A 13669-nucleotide genomic window follows, 5' to 3' on the forward strand; every position below is an offset into this window, starting at 1 on the left:
CTCTCAGTATGGGATGGGCTTGGTCTCTGGGTGTTTCTGAGAAAGCCTTGCTGTCTACAAAGTAGATGATAGTAAGTAATGGTAACATGATAAGCAGAAATTTAGCCCCTGCCCCTGTGAGTCTCTTGTGGAGATCTCCGTGTAGGGTTGTGCTGAGGGATCTCTGTGGAGTATCTGTGTGGGTATCTGTCAGAGGTCTCTGTGCACCGTCTCCGTCAGATGTCTCTGCATATGGTCTCTGTCAAAGATCGCTGTGTGGGGTCTCTGCATGAGTCTCCATCAGAGCAATGTATGGGGGGCCCTGGAGAATGATGTTGGGCTGGGAGCGGGGCGGCCCTCCTAGACTCCACCCTCCTTCTGGACATGTCCCTTCCAGCCGGGGGTGGGACAAGCCCCATCCATGGGTCCTCTGCCCCTCCAGACTCTGGGGTAACCAAAACCGGAAGCCAGGCCCGTCCCATGGCCTCTGAGTCCCCACCAGTCCCCTGGGAGCGTCCTTGGGCCACATGTGTACATAAGGAGCACAAACCACAAGTCCGTCCCAGGCCCTCAGTCCTACAAGTTTATCAAATTGTGTAGAAGTTAACTTCTCTGCCTGAAGGCCTTGCTGCCTCTGGGCACCTGGCCATCCATGTGAGAGCTCAGGTGGCTTCTGTACAACCCCCACCCCACTCCCACCACCTCCCCACCCCTGGGCTTGGCACCCGGAGTGGGGCCAAGACCCTGTGGGGACAGGCCTAGGGCCTCTAACTTCTCCCCTCTGGGCCCTTGGGTGGCAGTGGGACACCAAGGGTCCTCAGTCATCACACCAGGCATGGACACATCCTGTCACTTGGCCTCCTTCCTGGACTCCTATCCTAAGCGCAGGGTCCCCACGCCTACAGCCACACACCCTGCATCCCCCAGAAGGGGAATGGACTTGCTGGTGAGCAGGCCCCTTTACTGCCCTGGGCCTGGGCAGGATGGTCCCTGGGGGTCTCTGTGGCACACCACACACACCCTCAAAGCCAAGTGTGAGGTGGTCCCTTGCTGCTCCGAGTGTGAGAAGATGGGCTGCATTGAGCTAAGACGGGATTCCCTGGGGAGAGAAGGCTCCTGGGGTAGCTGTCTTGTACTCCCTGCAGGAGCAGGGGGCAGGATTTCTCACCTCTCCTGCAAGGCCAGCCTTCTGCCTCCCAGCTGCGGACCCCACTCTGACCTAGGTCTCCGTCTTCCTGGAGACTGAGCAGGATTTCTGCCTTGGCAGATCCTCCCTGTTACAGCCACACAAATTCCAGGTGGAGGGAAAGCAGGAGGGGATGGGCAGGGCAAGGTCCTGGTCTGGGTCTTGTTCACCTTGTTGTGGAAAGAAAAGGAAAGCGAGGAAGGGGGTGGATGTGGACCCCTAGGTCACCCATCCTCCAAGGCCCCCTTTATTCTGGAAGCCAAAGCAGGTCCTCGGGGAGAGCAGACCTGAATCCTTCCCTCCCACTACAGCAGGGCACACATAGAGACCAGCAACACTCATGAGGAAAAACAACAACAACAACACACACACACACACACACACACACACACACACACACACACATTTTACGGAAGCAAAATAATTGTGTCATGGAGAAAGCATTAGCCCATAGACAATGTGCTGTGAGAAAAAAGAGTTTTTCTTTGCATCGTTTGCATTTTTCCTTAGAGAAAAGTTGTCCTCCCAAGAAAGGTGTGAGAAGCACACAGTGGCTGGCCAGATGAGATGTGTCTTTGAAGGAGGCAGTGCCTGGGGCAGTGGGAGTGCTGGGTACAGCCTGAAGGGCTCAGCAGCAGGGACCTGTACTGGCAGGGACTGCCTGGGCACTCCAGCACACTGGTGGGGAAGGGCCACCTGATTAACTCGGTCTTATTGGCATAGCTGCGGTTCCTGGGGATGCCCTATGTCCTGGCTGTCTCCCTCATCACTCTTCTCTTCTATTGGTAGTAGCAGACATTGAGGTCTGCCAAAGCCTGGAGATCGTTTTTGCACCAGCTGAATACCTGGGCCCTGAGCCCCTGGTGAGGCACCATTTTCTCCTCTAGGATGGGCCCCACAATGGTTACAACCACATGAGACTCAGCAGAAGCGATGTCTATTGCTGAGCTGCACAGGACTTGTCCCTGGCCCTGGGATGATGAAGCCTTGCCCTTTTGAAGGGAGTCTTCCAGTCTTTTCCTCTACTGAGAAAGAACCACTGTAGCAAGTGTTTCATCCTTCTCCTGAAGTAGTTTTCTGGAGGAGCCTTACTCCTTCTTCAGCAAGATCTCACAGATTTTGCTTCCTGAGGCCTCGGCTGACTCCTTGCTCTGGATGCGTTGTCTCACCTCACTGATCTGGAGGACCATCAGTTATGACAACTCTTTTGCAGGCTCTCTCAAGGGGGACCTCCTGGAGCTAGCTCTCTCCTCGCCAGGGGAGGGGGGGAATGCATGACCTACACAGGCTCTTACATTGGTGCCGCAGTCACAGGGGTCCTGGCTGCCTGTGGGGGCTCTGGCCATAGGATCTTTGGCCATGCAGCACTTGGGAAGTAGATGTGTTTTCACTGGACTCGCTCTGGAAGCCAGACAGATTCCTGAGAAGCCAAGACGTTGGCAGCAAGGAACACATTGGACTGATAGTCTTGAAGGAGACTCTCAGTGGCAGAGTCCTGAAGAAGGACTCCAGTTTCAGTCTTGAAGGAGCACATGGTGAGGGTCGCATCACGAGGCCAATTCTCTGACCCCATCAACTTCCAGGGCTCCAATTCCCTATGCCGTGCCTCAAGCAGTAGCTCTTCTGGGTCTCAGGCAAACAACTCTTATAAGCTGCAGGGGGTTGTCACTTTTCCCTGAAGACCCTGATCTCAGCTCGCCATGGAGGCCTTGGTTGTTGGTCAGCACACAGGGTTATAAGGTGACTCCCCAGGCAGGGGTCTCTTCAATCTTCCCAGCCTCCCAGGCTCTTTGGCACTCAAATCCTGGGATGTTAAGTTGAGCTCTAGCACTGTCACGTCCCATGAGACCCGACCCCTATTAACCCTCCCTGCTCCTTCGTAGCTGTTCCTGGACTTGGACTTGATGCCAAGGTGCTGTTTGTAAGAGTCCTCGAGGCAGTCTCACTGTGCCAGATGCTGCCCACAAAGCTGTATGTGAAAGTTCAAGAAGGTGGCCTGCCCCCCTGTCCAGTTGGAGGGCTACCAGTGAGTTCCCTGCCAGAGCCTGATGGACTTCCTCACATGTAGGCTGGGGACCACCAAGTGGGATAAGATTCTTCATCACCCCTCCTTGATAGGACTGAGGAGGATTTCCCCTGAACTTAGGCCCAAAGTTGGCGTTGGATACACAGGTGGCTGAGCAGGGAGGGGAGGACTGGGAGAGGAAGAAGCCCTTCTTCAACTTGAAGAGGTTTATAGGCTTGAGAAGCTTGAGGGGGAGGCCCCACCGGTGCTTCACCCCAAGCCTTATGATATGTGCTTCTAGCATCCACTGAGTGTGTGGGCTGAGGATGGAAAAATCCTGGGAGGTGGTCATGCAGGGTTCCCAAACCTTGGAAAGTGCTGGCTTTCCAGGTTTCCGGGAAGGTAAAAGAAGTGGTGGGCAGTGAGCTGGGAAGGATGAACATCCAAAGGGATCCGACCCTCTCTGAACTGCCCCAACTTCCTGAAATGAGCTCTCAGATCCCTCTCTAGGCGATTCTCATCTGTGCTGCTTGTGGAGGGCTTCAGGTCTGTGTCTGACTTCTCAGGATTTATTCCTGGAGCCTTCCCTGGAGAGATCATTGCACCTGGGTAGATCTTTCCAGATCCTCCCTGCACGGGATCTTGAATCCTTGCCCAGGCTTTTTCCTGGCATGATCCTTCCTGGCTACTTGGACCCAGTCTTCTGTGTGGCCTGGCAGCTTCCATCCGTAGACTCAGATTCGGACGTGGGACTGTGCCAGCCATGTGCCTGAGGCACCTTCTGGAACTTGTGATGAGGCTGTGTCTTCAGGGATAGCTGGATCCCGTGAGGCGGGCCCCTTTCTTGCTTCATGAACCTCTTTCAAAGGTGCCACTCCAGTTGCCCCCAGAGTGCAGAATCCATCAAGTCCCCAAGAGGCACAGAGATGGACCCTTGGCCTTTAGGGGCATGGCCACCCTGGGGAAGGTCTGGAGGACCTGGGCTAAAAAGACTTCCTGAGATTTTTTCACCACAGCGGGCACCTTGCTGCTTTCTAGTTGCTTCTTTAGAAAGTGACATTCCAGGTTTTGAATGGCAGTTGACATGTAAAGACTGTATCTTCTGGGCTACAGGGCAAGACACCTCACAAGTTCCCATCTCCAGTGGCAGAGAAGGCGGTCCCACAGGGACAAAGGGTGCAAGGCGAGCCTGGGATCGGACTGAGCTAGAGGCCAGAGCTGGGCCTGGTCCAGAGGGAGTGGCTGGGGTTGATGGGGGAGGGGGGTGTGGGCAGGGGCTGGGGCCTAGCCAGACACAGGGACTAGGACAGGGACAAGCTCAGAGTCAAGGATTGGGGCGGGGCCGAAGTGTCATGTATGTCCTGGGTCAGTGAGAGGTGGGGAGCCACAATGGCCTGAATCTAGAGCAGCAAGGCATGAGAGAGCTCATTGAATATGATGGACAGGAACTCCAATTGAGTATCAGTCACCCTGACAGTGGCCACCAGGGACTCGCTGTGCAGAAAGGGGACACCCCAGAAGAGCTGGCTGCATTTCTGCTCTAAATTGTCCCCTGGAATCTTGGGATGTGGGGGTTTCTCAGGACCAAGCAGCTATTTTGCTTTGTCCCTCATGCTCCAGAAGGATGGCAAACCATGGTGCCCTGCCTGTCACCTGGGGACTTCCAACATTCTCCCAAAAGAGGTCAGCTGGTAGTTTGACCTTTCCTTCTTTTCCTTCTCCTTCCAAAACTTCAGTTGTGTTCTCTTGGCATAAGTATCTCCAAATACTTCTGGAAGTCTGGGCTGATGGGGGTGGGTGGGAATCTAGTCTCTCCCTTTGTCTCCCTAGCCCAGAAGACACATTCTTACATGTCAACTGCCAACATTCAAAACCTGTGTGTGTCTGTGTGGGGTCTCCCCAGAACAAGGCCTTTGGTGGGCCATGGGACAGAGGCACTTGATGGGACTCCAGGTGTGTTGAGGTGCACAGGCTCCAGGCTTTTGCAGCCGCCTGCCACCAGGACAGGGACAAAATGGGGCAGTGCGAGCAGCCCACACCCAAGATGGCTGGAACAGGAGAAGCTGTCCTGTCAGCTGACCAAGGTGTGTGTGGAGCTGAGCTCTGTGGGATACGGCACGGAGGGGCTGCCCTTGAGTCACACTGAGGGAGAGTCAAAGGAGAGTCCGGCTGCTCTGGGGCCAAGGAGAGGCCTCCGAAGAACGGAGACATGGCGGGGAAGGGGGAAGAGCAAGTGGCTGGTGTGAAAGCCATCCAGGCGGAGGAAAAGCTCTGCTAGCCAGGAAGTACTCAGGGAGGAGTGTAAACCAACAGAAATTGAGGTCATTGGTCCTGCTGGCAGGGTGGAAGCAGGAGGCCAAGAGGGCCCCGTCGGTGGAGCATGGGCAGGTGATGAGGCCATGGCGGGAGAAGCATCTTCCACAGGCTCCCTGCATGGCTGATGGGCTCCAACTGACAGTCCTCAGTGCACCTGTCCAGGGGCTGCTTGCCGTAAGAGCTGGTGAAAGCCCCTGGGTCAGAGAGCCTTGCCAGGTGGCTGCAAGAGACAGGAATTGTGAGCTGCTACTGCAGCAGCTGGGGCCAGGAGCGGTCCCCACAGTCTTACACCCCCTCACACCTAAGTCCCACAATGCTCCTGCTGTCCCTCAGCCCAGGGCTTTGGTTACAGTCTGTCGCCAGAGCCCCCATGAATAGCCCCAGAGGCCATTCCCTTGCAGCCCAGGGGTCACACCATAGACTCGGGGAGGTCCACCCAGGGGAGAGGGGGACAGATTCTTTACCTTTGCAGAAGGGAGAACAGGTCATGAACCTCTTCCAAATCTTGCAGGAACTCTCTGAAAACTGGAAACAGGAGACCAGGTCACAGCAGAAGGCAGGGCCCAGGTGTCTTACAGGAGGCTGGGTACAATGTCCCTTTAGGGGAGACTTTAGAGGATTGGACTCAGTAGCCCCAAACAGCACTGTCCAAGGCCACGTGCCTACACGGTGATTACAGGATTCATGGTGGGAACCACTTTGTCTTTTCCAAAGTGCCTCCTCGTTCATGACATTGCTGGGCGAGGAAGGACCACGTGGCCTCACAGAGGAAGGTGAGCAGAGTTGAACAGCTTGTCCACAATGGGAGCAGGAGGTCCCGCCCCAAGTCCAGGCCTTGGGACCCCTGTTGGGCGACACCCATTTCCAGCCCCTCTGGGCTTTGCTGTGGCCCAGAATCTGGGAAACCTCCAGGTTGCCCTCTTCCTCCTGGGAGACCCCCACCTCGCATGCAGTGCTGTTTCCTGAGGGAGGAGCTCAGGTCCTCATGTCCTAGAAAGAGTGGGGCTGAGCCCTAGGAGCGGGGGTTCAGTGTAACTGGGCACAAAGGGGTGAGTGGCAGATGCTCACCTTCCAGAGTCTGGTTTTTCTTCCTTTTCTTGCTCCTTCTCCATAGCTTCCCTTGGTACTGAGATAAGAGAACACGGGGAGGCTGGGACCTCCACCCCCATAGAAGGAGACCCAGTGCTTGGGGCCTGACCTCCACTAGAGGGGCAGCTCTTAACCTCCAGTCCTCGGCCACCGGTCACTGTGTTTGGGATGCTGTCCTGGACCCCTCCACCACACCTGGACTCCAGCCTAAGATCATCAGGGAGAAATCCTCATGTCCTTATAACCCCTCCCCAGTCTGGCTTGTCCTGGATAGATGGTGGTCTACTCTCTCCTGAGAATACACATTCTATTCTTTCCCACCTCAGAAGTCTCTCCATTGACTAATAAAAGTGGAAATAATAATAGAAAGGAAGATAGAATCACACTCTGCTGGGTCTGGACCAAGGGTTCTTTACCTTCCTGTTCCTCCTGTATTTCTTGCATGGTGGTGAGGACATATCAGGCTGCAAATAGGAAAGTAATAGGAAGAAGTGCCCCAGTCCACATATGAAGGCAAGAATGGCTTTAATTTGCCCAGGAAGTGGGACTGGAGCTCAGCCAACCATCCGTAAATAATTTCTGAGGAAAGAGATAATTCTCCATCTCTTTCCTCTGTAAAGCATCAGTGTAGCATTGCATTGCTGCCCTCAGGCAACTGAGCCCTGGGTGTAGAGGTGCAGACACAAACCCCACACCCACATCACAGAGCTGTGATGAAGTCAAAAAGGGCCCTTGAGGGCAGGTAAGGAAACAAGAAGCCCTCCCAGGCCTGACATTCCTACCTGCTCACCATGCTATAGACAGAGCCTTGTCAATTGGCCTTTCATCCTGCGTGGCGCTCAGAGAATACCTGTTCCCCTTGAGATCTCCAGTTGCGCTCCATGAGCTTCATAGGTTTTTTTTTTTTTTTTTTTTTTTTAAGATTTTATTCATTTATTTGGCAGAGAGGCAGGCAGAGAGAGAGGAGGAAGCAGGCTCCCTGCCGAGCAGAGAGCCCGATGCGGGGCTCGATCCCAGGACCCTGAGATGATGACCCGAGCTGAAGGCAGCAGCTCAACCACTGAGCCACCCAGGCGCCCCAAGCTTCATAGGTTTTAAAAATCTGGAGTTGCCCTTGGAATTTTGGTTAATTCCCAGGAACTTTTGTCCTCTGTCTGCAGCTCCAGTCTCCCCAGATATGTTCTTGCCTTGCATCACCCTAGTACAAAGGAAGCTCAAATTTCTTTTGTGCTTCTTTAGCCATATGCATTTTGAAAACATCTTAAGATGTTTTATTTCAATTAATCTTCACTAACTTCAGCTAGAGAGACTTAGAAAATTAATGATTATTCAAAATTTACCAAGCTAAGGAAGTACAAAAGAAAGTGAAATAGTTAATCCGCCCACGTATATTTCTCAGCCCTTTGTAGTATTTTTCCTCCTGAGATGAGCAGAGTAAACTGCAGAAACACTTTCACGACATTCTGTATAGGTACACATGCACATGCTCATGCAAATTCCTTAACAAATCCAGCATTTTCAAATCTTGGAATCAGGTTTTCATTTTGTTTTGATTTTGCTTTTTTACGGTTCAAAGCTTTCCTTTAGTAATTCTTGTTAAATTTGTGTATCTGGGAATATGTTTATTTTGCCTTCATTTTTGAAAGACAGATTTGCTAGGTATGGAATTCTGGGTTGACAATTTTTAAAAAAAGATTTACTTATTTGAGAGAGAGAGAGAGAGAGAGAGAGAGAGTGTGTGTGTGTGTGTGTGTGTGCATGAGCAGGGGGAGGAGTAGAGGGATAGGGAAAGAGACCCCCCCACTGAGCAGGGCGCCTGACATGGGGCTTGATCCCAGGACCCTGAGATCATGACCTGAGCTGAAATGAAGAGTCAGATGCCCCACAGAATGAGCCACCCAGGCACCTGGACAAGTTTTTCTCTTTCAGCTTTTTTACTAGTGTCATTTCAGGGCCTTTCCCCCACTGGTTATGACTGGAAGTCAGTGGTTAATCTAATGTGGTCCTCTGTATATGAAGGGACGTTTTTGTCTTGCAATTTCAAAATTTCTCCCTTGTTTTTCCATGGTGTGACTGTGATGTATGTAAGAGCAGATTTGCTTGTTTTTATTTTACTGCAGGTAAATACTGACTCTATAATTAAGGATTTCCATCAAATTTGATAAGATTTCAGCCATTATTTCTACAAATATTCTGTCTTCCTCCCCATTTCTCCTTTCTTTCTGAAAACACTTCTTTAAGTAGGTAAGAACTTCCAAATGAGTCCGCATTTCTCCCAGGCTTGCAGCGAACTACTACCCGAGAGCCCAAGTTTCTCAACATTCACATCAGTGTCTAGAAAGTAGCTTCAGTTGTGCGAATGTCTTGGGTATGGAGTGTTTTGCTGACATCACGGAAAGCTGCCTGTGTGATAATGTCATGCCTGTGCCGATGGGCTCTGACTGTGCTGGGGCTGTGAGTTAGAGCCATTGCATTGGAAAATGCTTCACCATGACCTGGTCTAGGCTGAAGAGAGCAGGCCTTTTCAAAGAGTAACTCTGCTGCTAGAGCTAGAGAAAACCTGCCATTTTGTAGAAATAAAAAATGGAGACCAACCCAGTCCCATCGAGTGGAAGGTATGTGCTCTGCAGTATCATGCTCAAGTTACAGTGAACTACAGCAAAACACTGTAAGTGTAAACTATGTAGACATGCTACCGAGGAAGAAATAAAAGCGACTTGCAGAAAAATTGTGCAGGATGGTTGTGTTTGTTCCAGTTTCAAAGCTATACAAAATCAAATACGATTTAGCAATGCATTTACTTTGGTAAAAATATAAAGAAAACACAGAGAATAGCAAATAGGACTGATGGACAGGGAGAGGGATGTACACATGACTCCAAAGATGTGGATGATACTGCATTTCTTAGAAAGGTTGGGATGTGTACGGGTTTCTTTTCCTTATTCCTTACATCTTCCATATAATTCATAAGTGTCAGCTTGTAGCTTTTAAATACTAAGATACACGAAAATGTAAAGAACCACTTTGGAAATAAAATTAGACATAGCAAAAATAAAACAGCCAACAGGAAGGGAGGAAAAAACCGATTGTAAGATGCTTTGTGCCCCGCAGGGGTCTTTGTTGCCAAGACTGTAAAAATCCCAGTGTGACTTTCAGTTTTGAAACCTCCCCACTTCCCTGTTTATGACAAGCTGAGTCCAACTAAGATCACTTTCTGATGGTTCCCAAACCTAAAAGAACAAAATGCAGACCTGTGATTCTTAGCAGATGGCACTTGTTTCCTCCTGGCTGGAGGTTTTCAGCAGTAAATGAAAGTATTGGGCTGTGGTTGTTAGTGGGCTGCATTCTGACTGTGCCAGGCAGCAGGACCTGAGTCTGGCTGACCCACCACCCAGACTGGTGGAGCAAGGTGACCCTGACTCCACAGAAAACAGATCAGACCAGGCCTCACACTTGTGGATGGATTTTATTAAAGCAAAGAAGAGGTGGTGAAAATGTATTTAAATTTAGGCCAGGGACCTGCAGGCTATCAAGCCCTGAGCTTGCCAAGTGACAGAGAAAAAGGAGCTTTCATTAATAAAACATGGGGAAAAGTAAACATTTGAGATATATAGCAGCTTTTGAAGAAATTTAGATGGGGCTTTCAGGTTTGGTGCATTTTGCTTGTTTAGTTATAAACACTGATCTACATACTTATGTGTAATATGTATCTTTCTGTAAGAAAAGCACAATGTTTCCACGTATTTATGCTGGGCAGACATCTGAAGTGCACTATTACATGCCTGTAATGACACTGATGCTCACAGAGATGGATTCCACTCCTGTTTTCCTCTTCCTTGTACTTCATCTGATACATTATAAAATCTCCAATGATAGAACACAGGGTGTACCACCCTGCCTTTTCTGTGATGAATGCCAAGGTTTGAGAAATGTTTTACCTGGGAGTGCTCACCAATAGCCCAGATTGTAGCACTCAGCACATTTGTGCCTCTGTGTCATTTATTCAAATCCAGGAAGGTCAGCTGAGGGTCTGCCCAAACTCTGGACAGGACAGACACAAGCCCCAGATTATAGAACATTCCCTGAAATGGATAAAAACTTCCAAATGGTTCTGTATTTCTCCCAGGCTTACAGTGAAACCTTCTTAATATTTATGTTAGTATCTAGAGAAGGAGTTTAAGTCCAATATAAATATTTTTGTAAATAAAGCCAGTTCAGTGAGACCTGAAGGATTTTGGTGGTCCCTTTCACTACACAGAGGATACGTCTGCTGCATATGATCTCTAGCCTTTTAGCTTGCTAGGATTAGTTAAGTTGCAACCACTTTGCCAACTACCTGAGTCTTCCAGCGACAGAGCAAACTGAACACACTGGAGGATATGAAAATGCATTTCAATCATCAGATTGGCTAAGCTAAAAAATGATGTTGGGGAAGGAGCAGGATCACAGGTGCTCTCATATGGGCTGGTGAGGTGTGAGTGGTGGTCATCCACTCCAGAATATTCCAGGAGGAGCTACTGAATTTTAAAAATGGGCTTACGTGCATGTTCTCAGAGCACTGAAAATTATGGTGCACAGAAAAGGAAACCATCAACATGATGAAGACAACTTACCAAATTATCCCAGAATCAAAGTGGGATATGCACAAAAGTTTCAACAATTTGAGTTATTGTCATCTTTAATTGACAAAGAAGTGACAGTCCCTCCCTAGATATGATGTTGGGAGATTTTTTTTTTAAGATTTTATTTATTCAGTTGAGAGAGAGACAGAGAGAGAGAGAGAGAGAGAGAGAGAGAGAGAGAGAGAGTACAAATAGGGGGGACAGGTAGAAGGGGAGGGAGAAACAGACTTCCCACTGAGCTGGGATCCCAACAAGGGCTGGGTCCCAGGATCTGAAGATCAGACAGAGGCAGACACTTAACCATCTGAGCCCTGACCCCCCATTAGGGAATTTTTATGAAATGGTACTAATTAGCTTCTTGGATCCTCAGAAGTCCAAGTAAGTTCAAGTGAACCTGAAGTAGGCTTTACTAGGACATTGGATCATGCTGAATATCAAGCTGGTAAGACCTGTTCTATTACACCAAGGCAGTTGTAGATTCTGATTCTGCCATTTACGAGAAAACAAATGATGCATGGCTCTTCTTGACAGCGAGACAGTCACTGGTATTTGTAGGGGGCAGGAGTAGGAAGTCGCCAGGGCTCCTCTCTCTGCCGATGTTTACATCCCATTACAGCAAGTTTCCTTTAAAATGCACTTCCATGGGCAGACTTGACTAATTCCCTGGTCCCAGTGACTCCAGCTACAGTCACTTGCCCGAATGGCTGGCCACGTGTATTTCCACCTGCGCCATTTGTTACATGGAAGTATGGGAATGCTGTGTGGTCACGCTTTGTGGATCACAGTGGGGCTCGTCCTTCTCTGGAGAACACAGAATGCAGAGTGTGAGTTTTCCCAGGGCTGGTGTGGAAATGGATAAATCCGTGCTGTGGCTACATTGCCTCTACCCCTTTTTAAAAATGGGCAATGTGAGCCAGAAAGGGACTGAAACTGGTTTCTAATACAGTTTCACTTAAAAAATTATTTTGAGCAAATGTGTGCTTCACTGTAGCTTCTAGAGGTTCTTGCAGCTTTATTCAACAGCATAAACCCATGGGTCACCCTGAGGTTTCCCACGATGCTAAGTGCTGACTGTCCCTTCAGGTGGTACATAACATCAGAAATGGAAAATAGTATTTAAACTCTTCAAAAATTATTGCTTTAATAAAAATGTACAATTTACTTAACAATTCTGAGCTCTCGCCCTCTCTCTAAACAGACCCAGGAAGATAAGCCATAGTCCACAGCCTGGCCCCTGAATTGTGTCTATTAGTAGACAGCACCCCACAGACACCATCACGGTCACAGCCAAATTGACATCCAATCCTGTTGCCCAGAAATCCTGAAGCACCAGACATTGCCTTACCAACACATTCTCTGATGCCAGGTTCATTCCTCCTGCCTGTTACCATGTTCATGCTCTATGTAACAGCATTCACTCCATACCTGTGCCATAAATATTCAGAAGAAACCCAATATGAGTGGGTAAGAGAAGATGTCCTTGGAAATACTTTCCAAGGGAACATTTTTTAAAGGCGACAGATCCCCCCCCCCCCGAGTTTGGCACGTTTTGGAGAATGAGTTGTTCTCCACATTCTTCATTATCATTTTGAAATCTGAGATGTCATGATGACTCACTGGTCTTTCACTTTGTTTAACTCTGCAGCCTCTCATCGTTCTTTTTTAAAAAAATTATATATTTATTTGAGAGAGAGTGATAGAAAGCACAAGAGGGGGGAGGAGCAGAGAGAGAGAGAGAGAGAGAATACCTGCAACCAACTCCCTGCTAAGTGCTGGTTAGCCCAGCTAACCCTGAGATCCTGACCTGAGCTGAAATCAGGAGTCAGGCCCTTAACCCACTAAGCCATCCAGCTTGAGTATCAGCCAGCCACTAGTGTCCATGTTTATTTCTTTGTTATGCATCTCCACCCTGCTCAATCTGACCCACTTCTTACACTGATCAGGGAGCTAGTCAGATCTCCCAATCCGTCCCAGGAACAGCTGACCCCAGAGCCATGCGCCCTGGAGCCGGTGTGAATTCCAATGTGAGTCACCTGGTTTCTGAGCTTCCTAATCAGGCTCTTCTCCGTGAGAGGATATTGCGCTAGCTTGGGGGTGAGAGTCATTCTTAAGAATCATAATTGTGGCTGACGCTGCTCTTCTTTATGCTCAGGCTTATGCTGAGTGTGTGACAGATGATCTATCAGCAACTCCCCGAAAGAAAGAAAACCATGGCTGAGCTCTTCGGCGGGTAGCTCTCAACTGGAGGATCAAACCCAGACTGGCTTGCTCAGAATTTGGAGAAACTGGCTCCACTACCTCCAGAAGCAAATCCTATGCTCATGTTTTGTTGATGTCTGGTTATATATCCCTTCTTAGTTGCAGTTGTGTATGTTTCTTATTTGATTAATTTTATTCTTATGATCACTTTGCCTACTACTTCATGCAGGTACTGGATTTTCACTTTTTTCCCCCTGGGTTTTGATATATAGC

The 13669-nt window shown here is 49.4% G+C and overlaps 1 pseudogene across 1 annotated transcript in view; it reads right to left on the reverse strand.

The window, feature by feature from the left end:
- Nucleotides 1–1628: 1628 nt before the first annotated feature.
- The window catches only part of LOC309870389 (serine palmitoyltransferase 1-like), a 45853-nt pseudogene continuing 33812 nt past the window's right edge, over nucleotides 1629–13669 (reverse strand). Inside the window, exons 8-10 of the transcript XR_014316501.1 lie at nucleotides 6555–6612; nucleotides 5951–6011; nucleotides 1629–5706 (exon numbers count right to left, since the gene is read on the reverse strand). The product of XR_014316501.1 is annotated as a serine palmitoyltransferase 1-like (transcript). The remainder of the gene's footprint in view (nucleotides 5707–5950; nucleotides 6012–6554; nucleotides 6613–13669) is intronic.

The sequence above is a fragment of the Mustela nivalis genome (genome assembly GCF_964662115.1).
Source record: "Mustela nivalis genome assembly, chromosome: 7".
NCBI lineage: Eukaryota > Metazoa > Chordata > Mammalia > Carnivora > Mustelidae > Mustela > Mustela nivalis.